This window comes from Callospermophilus lateralis (assembly GCF_048772815.1).
Source record: "Callospermophilus lateralis isolate mCalLat2 chromosome 11 unlocalized genomic scaffold, mCalLat2.hap1 SUPER_11_unloc_1, whole genome shotgun sequence".
NCBI lineage: Eukaryota > Metazoa > Chordata > Mammalia > Rodentia > Sciuridae > Callospermophilus > Callospermophilus lateralis.
The window spans coordinates 608736-628825 of NW_027510153.1; the positions used below are offsets into that span (position 1 = coordinate 608736).

Here is a 20090-nt window from a genome sequence, read left to right on the forward strand (position 1 = left end):
TTAGTAAAATCAAAGACCTAAGACCAGTTGTGATCCAGTATTATTTAATGACTGATTTTGGAATAGATCGTCCCTGTCACCTCCTTATTAATAATTGAATCTTCAAATTAGAGGTGATCACATTCAGAGAGGATATTAATAACTGAGATACTTCAATAAATTAAGAACAAAATCAAAACTTATTTCATCTGGTTATAATTACTGGGTTCTCAAACATTGAGTCTTTTAACGAGAGTAGCAGTTACAGATGGGGCTTGGAAAAAATCTAAACTCTAACAACTAATAACCCCTAAATACACTTTTGTTTCACTAGATTGTAAATTCCTTTATTGAGTAGGCCCCAGTATCATCTCTGCATTCCTTCTAACATCAAGGAGCCTTTTTATATTCAGGAGGATAGATGGATGGATGGACAAACAAGCAGTGGAACAAACAAATCTGTGTGCCATGGAGATCTGAAGTTTAATAGAATGTCTCTTAACATTTGAGAAACAAACAAACTGCTTATTAAAGACAGGATCCAGGAATGGCAGAAGTTGACAGGGAACATAGGGGCAACTGGAAGGGAGAAAGAAGGGGTGATGACTGCAACACTGGTTCCCCACAAATGAAATGGGACTGGGATGATACAAAGGCCAGCTGGAATGTCAAAGAAAAAAAGTGAAGTTAATGGTGGAAAACAGACAAAAATGCACACAAGGAGAGACTAAAAGCAAACTGAGCAATATTGAAGTCTAGGCAGAATCAGTAATGGCTTTTTAGGACAGAAGTCATGCTTTTTCTTTTTAATCATTCCTTAAGAATTTAATAACATTTCTTTCAATAAAAAGAATACACTGTATTCACAAATGGAGAAAAGAACTGGCATTATTAAAACGTTAAATATAGTATATAATACAAACTCTCTTACCAAATGATTTCCAAAACACATGGGAAAACAAAGAAAGCAGATTAAGAGTTATATTGGCTATTACCAAAAATAAATAAATAAATAAATAAATTTTGTAAAAGTTGAAAATAAAGGAAAAAATATATCTACAGATACTATTTTGACTTATTCTAGGGGAAAACCTTGTTAGATGACAAACTGGTTTTAAGGTCTTATCATAACATTTGTATATGATTTCATAATTTGCAATTTAATTTTCTCACTTGACAGATGAGGAATGAGAAATACAAAAAGGGTAATTTGCACAAAGTTATATGGTAGGTCATGCAAATGTATTTGGAACTCATATTTTCCAGATTGCATAATAATCTAATGCTATTATTTACAAAATTAATAAAAATGCTACAAATGAAAAAAATTTATATTTTCAAAGAGTAATTTCATGGGTTAATAATCTTCACAATATGTGCCCATATCATGATGAAAAGAAATTAGATGAAATACGCAAATGAAATTTTCTGTTCACTAAAGGTAATATATATTCCACTTCATAGAATCAATAACATTAATAATTACAAAAATAAGAAAGAGTAAGCATAAAAGCTTTAAGGTATTTTAATACATCACTCACATCAAAAATGACCTAAAAGATGGAAAAGCAACAGAAAATCTCAGGAAAAAAGTTTGAAAATTAAACCAGTTCACTATACTGACATTGGACCAGCACACTTCGCCGCAACTCAAACTCTATGTCAACACAATCTGATGTTAAAACAATCTGAAAACTAAATTAAGTAAGGCAAAGAGAAAAGAATCTTCATAAAATGCATCCACTTTGGTCCAAGAGGATGTTTATGTAAACATGCAAGCAAATACACTGAAAATTTCTGAGGAAATGTAAAAGAAACAATGAGTATACTCTAGAAAGAGGTGGTAAGGAATTTTGATTTAAGGTAGGAAAGAAGACATGTTTTTCTTTGTATGCCCCTTAACAGTAATGTTATTTTTTACCGTTTCCATTAATTACTTTCTGATTTAAAGACTGTTACTTAAAAGTATGTTTTAAATAATTTCCATTAAGGCAAGCATAAACTTTAAAGAATTACCATCAAATAAATTATGTAACTTGATTATAGTAATTTAAATATACTAACATGCATTTGGAGAGGACTGACATATTATCCTGAAGGCAGGATTTGAAAGCTGAACTTTCATGATGAATACAAATCGACCACATGAAAATGGAAAATAATAACACTCTGCACAGAACGGAAATTATGCATGATTACCTAAAATTTGTTTGAGTGGTGAGAAGTGCAGGTAGTGAAGTAAAGTCTAGAATGATTATCTGAATCCACATCATGGAGGATCTAGAATATTAGAATTAATTGTGGCCAGGTAGGGTGGTGCACACCTGTAATCCCAGCAACTCAGGAAGCTGAGGCAGAAGGATCACAAGTTCAAAGCCAGCCTCAGAAACTTAGCAGGGCCCTAAGAATTTAGTGAGATCTTGTCTCAAAATAAAATTTAAAAATAAATAAATAAAAGGGCTGGAAATGTGGCTCAGTGGTTAAGCACCCCTTGGTTCAATACCTGGTACCAAAAGAAAAGAAGAATTAAATGTGGATACATGCTGGAGAAGAGGCTCACTTTTTTATGGAATTATTCTCTTTTTTATTTATATGAGACATCGGAATGCATCACAATTCTTATTACACATATAAGAGCACAATTTTTCATATCTCTGGTTGTATACAAAGTATATTCACACCAATTCCTGTCTTTATACATGTACTTTGGATAATAATAATAATGATCATTACATTCTACCATCATTTATAACCCCATGCCCCCTCCCTTCCCCTCCAACCTCTCTGCCCTATCTAGAGTTCATCTATTCCTCCAATGCTCCGCCTCCCTACCTCACTATGAATCAGCCTCCTTAACATTTGGCATTTGGTTTGGAGAATATAATGCTAAGCTATTGTGAACTGGGCTGTAAATACTGATGTGGCTGTGTCTCTGTATATGCTGTTTTTAAGTCCATTAGGTATAAACTAAGGAGAGGGATAACTGGATCAAATGGTGGTTCCATTCCTAGTTTTCCAAGGAATCTCCATACTGCTTTCCAGATTTGCTGCACCAATTTGCAGTCCCTCCAGCAGTGTAAGAGTGTACCTTTTTCCCCACATCCTCGCCAACACTTATTGTTGTTTGTATGCATAATAGCTGCCATTCTGACTAGAATGAGATGAAATCTTATAGTGGTTTTGATTTGCATTTCTCTAATTGCTAGTGATGATGAACATTTTTTTCATGTATTTATGGACTGATTGTATATCATCTTCTGAGAAGTGTTTGTTCAGGTCCTTGATCAATTTATTGATTGGGATACTTGTTGTTATGGTGCTTAGCTTTTTGAGTTCTTTATATACCCTAGAGTTTAGTGCTCTGATGTGTTAGGGGTAAAGATTTGCTCCCAAAATGTAGGCTGTCTATTCACCTCACAGATTGTTTCTTTTGCTGAGTCTGTCCCATTTATTGATTCTTGATTTTAATTCTTTTGCCAGAGGAGTCTTATTAAGGATGTTGGGGCCTAATCCCATATGATAGAGATTAGGGCCTACTTTTTCTTCTAATAGAGTCTCTGGTTTTATTCCTAAGTCCTTGATCCATTTTGAGTTGAGTTTTCTGCATGGTAAGTTAGAGATTTAATTTCATTTTGTTGCATATGGATTTGCAGTTTTCCCAGCACCATTTGTTGAAGAGGCTATCTTTTCTCCAGTGCATGTTTTTGGCACCTTTGTCTAATATAAGATAATTGTAATTTGGGGGGTTAGTCTCTGTGTCCTCTATTCTGTACCATTGGTCTTCCAGTCTGTTTTGGTGCCAATACCATGCTGGTTTTGTTACTATTGCTCTTTAGTATAGTTTGAGGCCTGGTATAGTGATGCCACCTGCTTCACTCTTCCTGCTAAGGATTGCTTTAGTTATTCTGGCTTTCTTATTTTTCCAGATGAATTTCAAGATTGCTTTTTCTATTTTCAGGCCCCAGTTTGAGAAAACCTTTAGTTAGCAATGGAGATCAAAAGCCTGTTGGCAGGACAAGATTACCACATTACTGGTCTACATAATCAGAATGGCCATCCCACTATGGTGAGTATGATGATCTGTTAGATTTCACAGGAACATTACTGATGAAGGTAAAACCAAAAATCTCATCTTCACCAATTGTATAAGACTAATTCCTCAATAAAAGTCCTAGGAATTATCATAAACATACAGTTTACATGCTTAAGAAACAGAGTATTTTGACAGAATTAATATACTTCCCTGATGCTCTGAAGATTGTAATGTCAAGACCAAAGGCTACTGTTAGGTGTTTTCCAACAATTAAAACATGCTCCCTTTAAGATAGGTAGTTTTATTTCTTATGGTGAAAAACTGGTACCAATATCCCAACTTTCAGTAAGAATGAGTCACTATTATCTTTTTTTTATTAGCATAGATTAATTTAGGTTTATTCTATTTGGACTTCACTCAGTATCTTTTTTATTATTTATTTTTTCTTATTTGTTATCCATGATGGCAGAATGCAATTCATTTTATATTACACACATAGAGCACAATTTCTCAAGTCACTGATTATACACAAAGTATTTTCACACCATTCGTGTCTTCATACATATACTTAGGGTAATGATGTCTAACTCATTCCACCATCATTCCTATCCCTTTGCCCCCTCCCTCCTCTTGGCCCTATCCAAAGTTCCTCCATTCCTCCCATGCTCCCCCTCCATTTCCATAGTATATGTAAAGCACTCACTTAAAAACCTTAACACCAAAAAACAAATAACCCAGTCAACAAATGGGCTAAGGAACTGAACAGACACTTGTCAGAAGAGGATATACAATCAATCAACAAACATATGAAAAAATGTTCAACATCTCTAGCAATTAGAGAAAGGCAAATCAAAACTACTCTAAGATTTCATCTCACTCCAGTCAGAATGGCAGCTATCAAGAATACAAACAACAATAAGTGTTGGTGAGGATGTGGGGGAAAAGGCATGCTCATACACTGCTGGAGGGACTGCAAATTGGTGCTGCCAATCTGGAAAGCAGTATGGAAATTTCTTGGAAATCTTGGAATGGAACCACCATTTAACCCAACTATCCAACTCTTCAGCTTATACCCAAAGAACTTAAAAACAGCATACTACAGGGACACAGCCACATCAATGTTTACAGCAGCACAACTCACAATAGCTAAATTGTAGAACCAACTCAGATGCTCTTCAGTAGATGAATGAATAAGGAAACTTTGGTATATATATACACAATGGAACATTACTCAGCATTAAAAGAGAATAAAATCATGGCATTTGCAGGTAAATGGATGGAGACAGAGAATATAATGCTAAGTGAGGTGAGCCTATCCCAAAAAACTAAAGGCTGAATGTTTTCTTTCATATGAGTCATTATTATTGAGATTTATCTTTTTATTTTAAAAATACATGAAAATAGATGACAATGAGATTGTTAACTATAAAATTTATCAGAACCCATAATTAAAGTTAACTATTATTAAAAGGACTTAGCCTGAAATGGAAAGAAACACAGTCATAAATGTAATACATCTCTTATAATATTTACTTTTTATTGTCATTTTTAAATCTTGCAATTCTCCTTCCTAAAGCCATCCCTGGTGTACACTATACCACTGTTTATTAAAATATAGACACATTTTATATATATGCTCATATATATGTGCATACACTAGAAAGTTATGAAAAGCATATACTTGCAGTTTTCTTGAATTATAATTTAAAAATTTATTATTAAGTTAAAATTATAACTAAAATAACCATATGTTCAAAAGTGTATGCATGCACTTTACTATCTTGATTGAACATCACAGCTTTATGGTTGAAAGAGAAGGGATTATAATTATTTTCATTTTAAACAACAAAAAGAAAAGAAAGCTTAAGTTCAGAAAGCTTAAGTCAGAACTACAACCCAAATTCTTCTAACTCCAGCCAAACTCTAGAGTTTTGCTGTCCTCTTCTAGGATAAATAATAATGAATAAAAAGTAGATTTTCACCAAGAACACAATGAAGAGAACATTCTAATCTGGGTCATTCTAATGGGTAACAGAAAGAAAATAATGACCCCTTTAATCCTAGGAGCCCCGAGACCAGATACCTCCTATCATTGCATGAAGTCCATTTGCTCTGAAGCATTATACACATATTGTCATTTTCTATGTGTCATAACATAAAGTTAAGAAACACTATTCCTGAGAACTAAGTAATGTAAAGAAAAGTCTTAAATAAATTAGTTTAACAAAATATAAGTTTCATAAACTTTATTAAATCACTTATAAAGAGACAGAATCTCACTTGACAAGAATCTTGCTTCAAGTATAATTTCTAAACCCAAATTAAATATTGTGCTGTATATGTGTAGTAATAATTGTAATGCATTCCACTGTCATTTATTTTTTTAAAAAAATCAATTAAAATTAATTAATTAATTAATTAATTAATTTCATATTCTTTCAAGAAAGCTATAGAGGAATTCAAATAAATGAGAGTAATTTCCTTACACGGATAGACTTGTACTTGCTATAATTTTTTTCATCCGAAAATTGCAATATAGGATAAACATTCCTAATCCAAAAATCCAAAATCCAAAATGATCCAAAATCTCAAACTTTTTGAGTGTCAACATAAGGTCACAAGTGGAAAATAACAGTCATAGTTAAAATGCAGATGTGTCAAAAATATATAAGCTTAAAAGTTTTATATATTATATGTAACCTGATAAATAAAATAAAGTTACCTTCAGGTATATATGAAACACAAATGAATACTGTGTTTGGACTTGGGTCTATTTCTCCAAATATCATTATGTATACAGAAACATTCTAAAATCTGAAGGAAAAAAAATCCAAAAGGCAAACATGCCCAATATGAAGCATTTCAGATAAGGACTACTCAACTTGTTCTCGGTATCTGCTTACACAGCTCTCACAAGCCAACTGCACTGTACCTCTCAATTGATATGTCCTTTGAGAAGCCCTGCACTTGTGTAATGCTATCCTTAATCTTTTCTCATCCTTATTCCTTCAGAGTCATGAACCCTTAATGCTATTCCTGTTCTAATAATGTTCTAGCTTGCTAATATTAACTCTTAGAATTTTGTGGAACTTATACATCTGTGGAACTCCCATTTTGCTGTTCAAGTTTGTGTATATGAAGAGTTCAGAAGAAAGAAGTGCCAAAGAAAAGATATGGCTGGGGATGTAGCTCAGTAGAATGAGAGGGCTTTCCCAGCATGTCCAATGCCTTGGATTGAATTCAAGGGAAAAAAAAAAGATGGGCAGAAAAGGGAAAAGGGGAAGAGAGAGGAAGGAAGGGAGGGAGGGAGGGAGAGAGGGAGGGAGGAAGGAAGGAAAGAAGAAAATATTGTCTAAGTCTTCCTTGATTGCTCTAGAAGCTATCAAGTCTTGAAGTGTATACTATCTTACAAATGGAAAAATTCTACACCTGACTTCCTATGACATTCATAAAATGCAGATGTGCCAAAAATATTGTATAAGATTACCTTTAAACTAATACATATATACATATATAATATAAAATTGCCTTCACATATATAAAAAACAAATTTTGCATGTTACAAATTTTCATACTCTGACAAATATCCTTTTCAAAGTGAAACTGACTCATTAGCCTCAAATACGTTAATGTCTTCCATCAACCTTGTTTCTGATACTACTGTGATATTAAATAGGGGACTTAGAAGTTACTATGCAACTTTCCTTTAAGCATTCCTTTCTTACAGACTGATGACACACATCAAAAGAGGAGAGTTTAATCACTGATGTTTCCTTTCTGTTGAAGTGATTATGTCCTTTTCACACAGCTAAACACAATACAGATTAAAAAAACAATAAAAGTTTATGTACAGATAGTGTTTAACAGTTCAGTTTACAAAATACTTTCAGACCAGTATATGTACTTGACTCTTAAAAATATTGAGATATGCTGTGCAAAGATTTTATAAATGTGAAAAGTTAAAGGACTGAGCCAAAGTAAAACATTTAATAAGTCGTGAAGTCAGAACCAAAATCTGTATTCCAACTCTTGGTCCAGTATCTTTCCACTCCACTATGATGTCAATCAGGTAAGCCATTCTATTTTATTCATGAGAGGATCCAGGTTTTATGTTTTAAGAAAATCATGGTATCTAACCCATTTGTTTATATTCACCCTGAAACAGAGATTGAATTATCTATTCATATTTAGTCAAAGTATAAGTATAAATTTAGAGTGTTTTTACGTTTTGCATCATATTTTTACTTCTCTACTAATTGTCCTTTTCTCTTCATTAGAAAAAAGTTATATTTCTAAAAAAGAACTCAAAGGGTTTGCTACTTATATCAGATTAGGAAAGAGCAAAACTTTTCCAAACAATTAGAGTATTTCATTAAATAATTTTTTTCATTAAATAAATTTTAAATAAAAAGAATAAAAATTTTAAAATATAATAAATAAACTAATATAACATAATAAAAATAAGCAAAGTACAACTAAAAACCAAAGAATCTAAAACATTTCAAAGTAATATAAAATATTAACTGTCTAATCAAAGAAAGAATAAATACTGAATACATCAAAAAAGTAAAAACCACAAGTTCCTAAATGACGGTACATGCACCACCTTCATGTATGTGGCTCAAGATGATGCAACCAGCAGGCCTCCTTTGGGCCATACTGGTCAGAGATCCCAAAAGAAAAAAACAAGACCTCTGGAGAAGACTCAACACTCCTAATCAGGATTCTAGGTTAAAAACACCTGTGTGGGAGGAAAACGCCTCTCACTGAGGGCTGCCCTTGGCTTTAACCTCTCAGACTCCTAGGCAAAAGCACCCATTATGTACTCTTCCCCAAACCTAGCTTCTAAATGAAGTTTCAATTCTGAATCTAGTTTTGACATGCCCCTTAACAGAAAAACAAAAACAAATATTTTATTTTGACAAAACTAGATTTAATATCTAAAAAAGATCAATTCTAATCATATTTAAAATTTGTTTGAAAAGTAAATTTAAATTATTTATGGTCATATGTAATAAATATAATTATACATTTTTGAAGAATTAAAATACCTTAAAAACAAACTGTCAGATATCCTCAATGCATTTTAATCTCACTTTAATGACTGGGAAGGCAATTTGGTAGTATTCAGTGACTTCAAATGTTTTTAACACTTACACCACTATTTTGAATATTATAAGGAAGAAAGCAGTAGTAAATTATTCAAGGATTAAGGTATAACATTTGACATTAAGGCTATATCCTGTCTCATTTCCAAGTCCATCTACAAACAAAATTATCATTGCCAATCTCCTAAATGGAATAGACTATAAATAAATTGATTGAATAATGGGCTTAATAAGGAATTTTGGATAGTAATTTCTACCTCAAAGACCAAATTTAGAAAAATGACACATGTTAAGCTTAACCCTGTGTATGTTCATCACATTATGTCTTTAATTCTGCAGCTAAATATTTCTAATATTTAAAAATTCAAATTTTGTCTTACAACTTGAATTCAATTTTAATATTTTAACTTCTTAGGGTAAACATTCAATGTCACTAACAACACTATAGTAACCAATAAAAGTTGGAAGCTAGAATTTTTGTATATCACAAAACTCAGCTTACAATTTCTTCTTTAACATGTATAAACTTGTGCACAGTGAATACAACCAATACATAATCTTGATGAAACTGTGCTCTCCCTTTTTGTCAATGATTCCTCTGCACATATTCATCACCAAAATTGCACCAAAATTTTATCATAAAATAAAAACTTCAAAACTTAATTCTCACCAAAGTATTCTGTGTGCACATGAATATCTCACAATGAATTCCACTTTTATGTATGTACAATTATAATGTAACAATTTATAAAGTAGATTGATAATAGAAGGAAGGCCAATAGAGTAAAGGAAGGGGATCATGGTGTAGGAGAATAGAGAAAAAGGTAGTAATGAGGATTGAAATGGGGTAAATTATAAAAATATCAAAATGAACCCCACTATCATATATAACTATAATGCACTAATTTTTAAAACTTAGTTCTCAAGTCCTGTAATAATACACAAGTTTTAAAAGATAACACACTATTTTCTAAAAACTAAATTAATTATCCATATTAACTACTTGCAAAATATTAAACAGAAAATGCTATTTTAATTTATTTAAAGGGTAAAAATGACCAAGATCTTGAAAAAATTTTCTCCCAAAATTATACAACTTCCTCTTCCAAACATCATCCCAGATACATGGGAATCTTAAAAGTTTTTTAAATTTTTTTAATAACTCACCATTTAAAACTCCATTCTAAACCACTTCTATGTCCATTTAAGAGAAACAATACTTTTAATGCATACATCCTGAAAAGACAAAAATCTAAAGGACAGCGTAGTTGAAGAAAATGCGTTTCAGTGTATTAAAACACATTTGGACTCACTTGGATTTCATTACAACCAATGTTTTCTACATAAATTAACAAGTTAATTTTAAGTATCTTATAAACATAATAAAGTCATCTAAATTTTACAACTACTCAGGTAACACAGTTTTAAGACAGCTTAGCATTAATTAAATACTAAATACACCCTTATGTTAGTGAATTTCTGCTAACAAACCAAGACAAAATTATTTTTGAAATGACTAATTTTTAGAAGCAAATACATCTACAGAAGACCATCAGATGTACTAAACCGATAGCTACAGGCTTTTTTATTTTTCAGATTCAAGTGATAAATAAGAAGGAACTGAAAGAGGAATAGGTTCTTTCTATCTGATCTTCACCACTTCTGCCAAGCAAGTTACAGTTTGCGGTTAATCAACAGTTCTTTTTAAAAAATCTTCTTTTAAATAAAGCACCCATTGCTTGTGAGGATTAAAAAAAACCTGCAGTATTTCAAGTCCTCTACATAAATTAAAAGAGTTAAGAAATCTTCAACAGATATTGGTACTACAGGACAATCTTTTTCTAATTTTGTTTTAATAGCAGAATATAATTTAGCAAGTAATTACTGAACACCATCCATATACAAGACACCTTCCCAAAGTCTGCACAAAATTCAGCCTCAAAAGCCTAAAACCTAAGAGACAGCATAATTCAGGAAAATGAATACCTAGTTCACAGCAGAATATAACTGCCACAAGACAAGCACCAAAAGGATTATTATTCAGCAACTTCTTTTAGTTATCTTTTACTTCTGTAGCTTCACTTTCACAAACTTCATTATTAATAATGTTAAAGAAGAAATTAATGATAATTATCAAACCTTCACTACCAATTAAGGAAACAAACAATTTCCTTTTACTTAAAAGCATCTTCATCAGTTCTTCAATAAATATTCACTAAGTACACACTATGAGTCAGACATTGTTTTATGTTCTGAGTAAATAAAACTAACCCCAACAACTCCCTGCCAAGGCAGGTTACACTGTATAAGCAAGAATAATTCCTGATCTTCTTTAGATGTAAATATTTACAGCAAAAGCAATATATTCTTCACTCTTATTCACACTCAATATAAAGTAACACTCCAAATAACTTAGAGAAAGATAAGCACCTAACGCCCAATGGAGGGTTGACAAAACATCCAATCTCTCCATCCATCACCTACCCCTGAGCTTCCCCACGCCACATTCACGGCCCAGCTAGATGCCCCCTTTGAAGAACTTCAGTGCTACAAACCATAGCCTTGTGCATTGTTACAATCATTCAAAGCCCCTTTAAGGAAGGCCACCTTCCTAATGAAGTTACGTGACATGACTGACACACACATTCACCAAATGATGGGAAGGGACAAATGTTTCCCATGGAGTTTAGGCCCCTCTTCCCATTATGTTTGGATGTCTACTAAGAATTTGATAAAATATCAAAACAACTCTAGTCAATCCTGGAATTTGTCAGGGATTTTCTAAAATCAGTAGTTTTTGAAAATTGCTGCCAAAGAACTTGTTACCATTAGAGAAAGTTCACTGTTTAAAATGAGGTACCACGGGGCTGGGGTTGTGGCTTAGTGATAGAGCACTCACCTAGCAGGTGTGAGGCTCTGGGTTCAATCCTCAGCACCAGATAAAAATAAATAAATTATTATAAAGTATTGTGTCCAACTACAACTAAAAAAATAAATAATAAAAAAAGAAAGAAATGAGGTACCAATGGATAAAAGCTCAGGCTCTGGTGTCACAGAAACAGGCTGAAATTCCAGTCTTACTTTCTAAAACTATGGAACTTAGGCAAACTGGTTAACCTTTCTGAGCTTCCAATTCCTTATCTTTATGAAAGGATAGCAGTCTCTACCTCCCCAGACTGCAGTAAATAGTTTTATTACTATTTCTGTAAAAACCTACCTGGAAGCCTAATCAAAGGAGATGAACTGATAAATAAAGCTCTGTAATTATGATGTTACAGCTTTATTTCATTAACTAAGAATTTTAAACCAAAAAATCTTAATGAAATTTACTGAACAAATATTCTCATTAAATATACTTACATAATTATTAAAACCTTCAATCAAAAATTACAGAGTATCAACACAGAGAAAATAAAGAAGGTAAAATCTAACCAGGATTTTACAGTTAAAGCTACATTTCATCCTTAGTTTAGAGATCTTTCCATTAGAACAAACTACACCTTCTAAATTAATTTGAATTTACAAGGCTTTCTTTAAAATCAAAATGTTCCTGGGCTGGGGTTGTGGCTCAAAGAGCGCTCGCCTAGCACATGTGAGGCACTGGGTTCAAACCTCAGCACCACATTTATAAATAAATAGATAGATAAATAAATAAATAAAATTAAAATGTTCCCTGTAGAGCTTTCTATCAGTTGTTTCACTTCACTGTGAGTTACTTTGATCAGATAAACACTAATACCCACCCACTTAAAGAAATTGTTATTTGAAGAACTGGGAGATCATCTTATAACAAGTGTGCTTGGGGTGCAACAACACTTTATGCGGCCACAGGGTAGCCGATGACAACAGAACCTACAGGGTAAGAGGGGCTGCAGGAGCTGCAAAAGTCACAGAAGCAATAGGTACTTCAAGTTCAATCATTCTACTTTCTTCTATAGAGTGTCCTAAGTGTTACTGCCATAACACCTTAAATACATACCTCTATAAGTCAACTGAGGGACACTCTTAGTACCCCATATACCAATGATTAACCTATCATACAAATGTGAACCATCACTTTCTATAGATAAAATTAAATTAGTATCTGAAGTAAATCAATTTACCCTTATATAAACTAAGATTCTAACAACCCAAAATAAATATTACAATTGGGAAATCATTCAACCTAACAATATAGGAATACCTGGATCTCAGGAGTTTTTCAAAAGTATCTTTAACACTTTTTTGTTTGAAACATTAAAAAATTGAAACATTCAAACAAACAAAAACTCTCCCAGCTTCAGGTGATGTCTCTCTATCATAAACTAAGAATCAAAAGTGGGAATCTCTTTTGAATGTTAAATGTTAAAACTCATTTCCTTGGACCTCCCATGTTCTTGGATACACAGAATTAATACTGAAAAGTGGCCATACTACCAAAGTACTACACAGATTCGAAGTAATTCCCATTAAAATTCTAATGATGTTCTTCATATAAATAAAAAAAGCAGTCATGAAATTCATTTGGAAAAATAAGATGCCTAGAATAGACAAAGCAAATCCTTAGCAAGAAAGGTGAAGCAGGAAGCATCACAATAATAGACCTGAAAATTTGATACTACAGAGTTATAGTAATAAAAATGGCATGGTATTGGCACAAAGACAGAATTGAAGACTAATGGAACAGAATAAAAGACAGAGAGACATGCCCATATAATTTCCCTCATATTAGACAAAGGCACCATAAACATACATTGGAGGAAAGATAGCCTCTTCAACAAATGGGGCTGGCAAAACTGGAAAACCACATGTAGTAAATTGAAATTGAACCCCCATATCTCACCCTGCACAAAATTTAACTCAAAGTGGATAAAGGACCTTGGCATTAGACCAGAGACCCTGCATATACTAGAAGAAAACATAGGCCCAACTCTCCATCATATTGGCTCAGGAATAGACTTCCTCAATAAGACAAATAAAAATAAAATAAAGCACAAGAAATAAAATAAAAAATCAATAAGTGGGATGATATCAAACTAAAAAGCTTCTTGGTAGCAATGGAAACAATCAAAAACATGAAGAGAGAGCCTACAGAATGGGAGAAAATCTTTACCATCTCCACCTCAGATATAGCATTAATCTCCAGGATATATAAAAAACTCAAAAAAACTTAACAACAAAAATACAACTAACCCAATTAATAAATGGGCAAAGAAACTGAACAGTAACTTCACAGAAGAAAAAATACAAAAGGTCAAAAAAATATGAAAATATGTTCAGCATCTCTAGTAACTAGAAAAATGCAAACTAAAACTACATTGAGATTCCATCTCACTCTAGTCAGAATGGCAATTATCAAGAATACAAGTAACAATAAATGTTGGTGAGGATGTGGGAAAAAGGTTCACTCATACATTCCTGGTGGAACTGCAAATTGGTGTAGTCACTCTGGAAAGCAGCATGAAAACTTGGAATGCAACCACCATTTGACCCAGTTATCCCACTCCTCGGCTTATACCCAAAGGACTTAAAATAAGAATACTACAGTGACACAGCCACATCAGTGTTTATAGCCTCTCAATTCACAATAGCCAAGCAATGGAACCAACCTACGTGCCCTTCACTAGATGAATGGATAAAGAAAATGTGGTACATATATACAATGGAATATTGCTCAGCCATTAAAATAAAGAATGAAATTATGGCATTTGAAGGTAAATGGATGGAAATAGAGAATATCATGCAAAGCAAAATACACCAAATCCCAGAATCCAAAGGCCAAATGTTTTATCTGATAAGCAGATGCTAATCCATAATAGGGGCAAGAGGGTAAGGAAGAATGAAGGAACTTTGGATTGGACAGAGGAGAAGGAAGTGGGCTGGAAGGGCGGTAGAAATGAGATGGACATTATTACCCTATATACAATGATGACTATACTACCAGTGAGACTACACCATGTTCAGCCAGAGGAATGACACATTATGTATGATGTGTCAAAATGCATTCTACTGTCATGTGTAACTAATTAGTACAATTTAAAAATAAAACTTAAAAAAAGAAAATGTATTACATATACACAATAGAGTATTACTCAGCTATAAAGAAGAATGAATTTATGACATTTGCTGGTAAATGGATGGAACTGGAAAATATCATGCTAAGTAAAATAAGCCAGTCCCAAAAACAAAAGGTGGAATATTCTCTTCCATAACAAGGGAGAATGAGGAAGGGAAGTACAGAAGTTCATTGGATTAGACAAAGAGAAATAAAGGGAAGGGAAGGGGGTTGGGAATAGGAAAGACAATGAAAAGAATTGGACAAAACTTTTCTATGTTCATATATGAATACACAACAAGTATAACTCTACATCATGTTCAATCACAAGAATGGGATCAAAATTGTAATGGGTTGCACCCAAAATAATTATTCTTTTGGAATTGATTAAAAATAATAGGGATTAAGTGTGATATTTTCATTGTTATCTAAAACAACTTCAACACCCACTCAAAGCACCCCAAAATACCTACTTAAAGCACCCCAGAATGCCTATTTCACATATATACACACACATATACATATATATATATATGCATATATAGATATGTATTTATATACACATACATACACATGTACATATATATATACATACATATGTGTATGTGTGTGTGTGTGTGTCTCTTAAAATGCATATTGTAAAAGGTAAATTACTACCCTATAATGTGCAAGTCAAAAGTAAATACAGGAAGGGGGAAAGAAGGATATTATTTGAACATAAGAAAAATCTTGGGCTGGGGATGTGGCTCAAGTGCTAGCGTGCTCGCCTTGCATGCGTGCGGCTGGGGTTCGATACTCAGCACACAGACAAAGACATTGTGTCCACCGAAAACTAAAAAATAAATATTAAAAAAATTCTCTCTCTGTCTCTCTCTCTCTTTCTCTCTCTCTCTCTCTTTTTAAAAAAATATGTCAAGAACACATTATCCTGAAAGTCAAGAAAAGAAAGCTCCAAGAAGAAACCTGAACAAACTTGTTACACCGTGGCAGCACAGTAGTGGCCAGACAGCTGTGGGCAAGCACACCACTGAAGAACACTGCATCAGAGGCCTGCAGCCTTTCACCTATAACAGTTGGAATCATTAATACCCAAATCCAAGGAGTCACTTTGATTAAAGCAGCAAAGGCAGAGAACATGTGGAACATAGAAGTGCCTGATGAGATAAGTTATAATCAATTATCAAAATAAAAACTTGGTAACATGCCTATCAAAGTAATAATGAGCAAAAATTGAAATGTGAAATCTGATTTGCTTTTTATATTTGAAGACAGCTATAAAAATACAGACAAGCTTAACTATTTTGTGCATGCAACAAAAATGGCATATTCCAATGATCTGCTTCTAAAACAATCACATTAACTTGCATTAACTCAGTTCCTGCTGGGTGAGTATGAAAAAATAAAACAATTTCATTTTATTCAACAAACTAGGATATAAAGTTGTACTTCCAGTATGGTTTCTCTAATTTATCTTAGTACATCTAGATTGAGAACGACACAAAAAAGAATATCTTAATGAACACAAAGCTAGAGCAAAAATAATTATCATGGTAACCACATTTTACTCACAGATATTTTCCATATTGAACAATAACAACATCTCCTAAACCATTTTACTGTATGTATAATTCTCCAAGATTCTATTTTCTAAATGCCAGGGTTGTTGGACTTAGGTATATGTTAATGTCCCTGATACTTTCATGCCAGCATGCATCTAAGATCACTTGTACAAACAGCTCTCCATGAACTAATTTAATTGATTTAATCAGCATTTCAATAATTCAATGGCCAGAAATAAACTAGGACCAAGTTTTTTTCATTGTGTAAATATTCACTAAACATGTCTGATAACTGCAATAAGTTTTTTCTTAAGGATACAAATTAATATATATCTGTTAATATGGTCTATGAAGAGCTTATTTCAAGCAGGTAAACAGACATTTAGTCATATTATCTGTATGACCATATGTGCCTATATTAGACATTTCTATTAGAACACAATAAGTGCTAAAATATATGCAGAATTGAAAGGCTCTGAATTCTAGTATGAATGGTATCAATAGAAGAAAACATTATTAAATGCCAAAGTGGGCTTAGAAATGCCTTTTTGTGCAGGCCACAGGAAATACGAAGTTAGGATTCTTTGATTTAATGGTCTGATTTAAGAAGAGTAAAAGGTCATTAAACTGCTAACATAAACCAGAGATTTTTAAAAAATGGATAATTTGATACCAGATTGAATAAGCTGATCAAAGTAAAAAGTCTGTTTATAAAAAGAGATTTATTCCTAAGGAAAATTATTCTAGGTAAAGAGGAAAGAAAAAAAGAAAAATCTTTGCTATATATGTGCTTAAAATTACTAACAAATAGAAGTACTGGATCAAAGATTCATTAAATATAGAGATATAAAATTCTAAAAAAAAAATAAAGGCCAAGAAGGTTAGTCTGCTGAGTTAGGGTCTATAACCACATAAAAAAACCTGGTAGTAGTTTTAGGTGGAATTATATTGGATTCAGTAATTTTAAAACACTATATTACTGTTTCAAAAAAATTACCTGCATCACATATAGCATATACTCTAATATTTCCTCCAATGATAAAACAGCCTATACTGAGATTACATAAAGTCATTATGCAATACAGCAGTGATTGAAGTACAGACTCTGCAATTAGTACTTAGGACAAGTTTCTTGATTTCCTTGTGCTTAAATAGACAATGTGTTTTTTTAAAAAAATCAGGACTGTGCTACAGAAGAAGGACTGCACCATTGTTTGTTGCTTCTGTTGCTTGCAGCAAACTATCAACAGAATAAAAAAAGAGAAAGCTACAGTCTCAAAGTCACTGCATAAAAGAAAAACCTTTAGAGAGGGCATGTCCTGTCTCTACTGGGGAAGGGTTACTTTTCATTACCCTGAAATCTTAAATCACTTTAGAAAAAAATGGAGGCAGAATAATAACAATAAGCTCTGCTATTAGAACTGAGCATAAGCGATCACTACTGGCTGTACTTCCCTGTCTGATGGAAAATAGAGAAGAAAAAAGAGAAGAGGGAGGAGGGCAACTAGCTTGGAGATCTACCAGGATGAGCATTAAGATCTAAATTTCGGCACTTCACTCTGGAGAGTTAAAGTACAAGTTACTAAGGTTGTCTTATGGGAAATGGCCATTAAAAGATGCCACAAGCAGTCCACAGATACCACCAGAAGCAATTCTACTAACACACAGCAAGCATGATGGGAAACACTAGCAACCCCTCTCATGGTAATTTTTTAAATTTGTGGGGCATTCCATATGAAGCTAAATTACTCTTCAGTGTTCTAAAATTTATTGTGGCTGTGCATGGTGGCTCACACCTGTAATCCCAGTGACTTGGGAGGCTGAGGTAGGAGGATAACAAGTTAAAAGCCAACCTCAGCAACTTAGGAAGGCCCTACATAATTTAGAGAAACCCTGTCCCAAAAATAAAAAAATAAAAAGGGCTGGGATGTGGCTCAGTATTAAAGCACCCAGATCCAATCCCTGGTACTAATTAATTAATTAATTTTTAAAATGTGTTGTGCTCAGAACAATCAATGTAATGCCTCTGAAGCAAATCCAAATAGCAACAGACCAGGTCAAGATCACTATTTTACCAAAGCTGGCTATATCAAATTATATTTGAACAACTCATACTGTTTCAAACTACTAACTAAAACTTAATAATAACTCTCTCTAAAGATACTTATAACCTAAGTTACTCAGGAAAAATGAGAGAAATTAAAACTTCCCCATTTAAATAATGAATAAGAGAAGCATACCAAATACCTTAACAAAAAGAGTAAAGAGCATTTCAATCTTTGGATAAATCAAGCCTACCCTGAACCTATTTTCTATTTGATCAAGCATCATCAAAAGAAAAAAGCAATGTTCTGAGAAACCTTTTACCAAGAATATTTTAATTGGTTTCCCAACACCTTCTCCTTGCCAACTATTCAGTAAATGAATCATGGTTGTCCTGCCACAGCCTTCCACCTACTCTGCCAATGGTACACTGGAAATGGTGATGCCCAAGATAACTCTGGACACTGAGATCCAACAAGAGGTTTTCTGGGGTATTTTAGGAAAGAAACTTTTGAATCTAAAGAGAGAGCCATAAAAGGCCATATATAAAAGCCATAAAAACCCTACAGACATAAACAGGAGAGGAGACTTCCAACATCTACTGATGGTCATCTTATAGTCACAAGAATCTAAGCCTTCTGTGGGTGGAAGAGCTAGGAAGTAGAAAGAACCTGGATCACTCCCGACCTATTGGGTTTCCTCTTGGGTTTCCTCTTATATGAACATTGAAGTTTCTTTAGTATTCAAACCAGTTTTATGTTGGTAGCCCAAAGCATCCAAATTCACACATCTTGTTTTCCACTTCAACCACCATGTAATAATTTCACCCATGCTTGTCTACATGTTAGCAAAAAAAAAAAAAAAAAAGTATTCCACCTAAAATAAGTTAGTATACATTTCAGAGTCATATTTAAAAGAGTTTATGGACAGTTAAATAGTCCAATAATTTAAAAAATAATTTCAATACATTTTCCATTCTTATTTATCAATAAAGGAAAAAATTGATAAACTATTATAGAACATCAAACTTTCAACTTGACATAAAATTTAACTTTTATAGCCCTCTTAGTTAGAGATATCATTACATTTTAGGGAACAAAATTTATAACTTTTTAGACCCTAAGATATTCATTTTGTTCATACTATTTAGATCAAAATCAAAAAAGAAAGACTAATGCTCTTTACAATTAGTTTAGCTTTTTTAAAAAAAATCTTCAGAAGTTTTTGCTCCAAACAGCCATATAAAATGCATTAACCTACAGAAAAAACAAATTGTTTACTTTATCCATCATAACATTTCAATTTCACCAAATTGGATAGACTATTCAAATACA

The 20090-nt window shown here is 32.9% G+C and overlaps 1 pseudogene; it reads left to right on the forward strand.

The window, feature by feature from the left end:
* LOC143385932 (adenylate cyclase type 10-like) overlaps positions 1-16374 on the forward strand; it is a 67142-nt pseudogene extending 50768 nt beyond the window's left edge.
* Positions 16375-20090: the final 3716 nt, after the last annotated feature.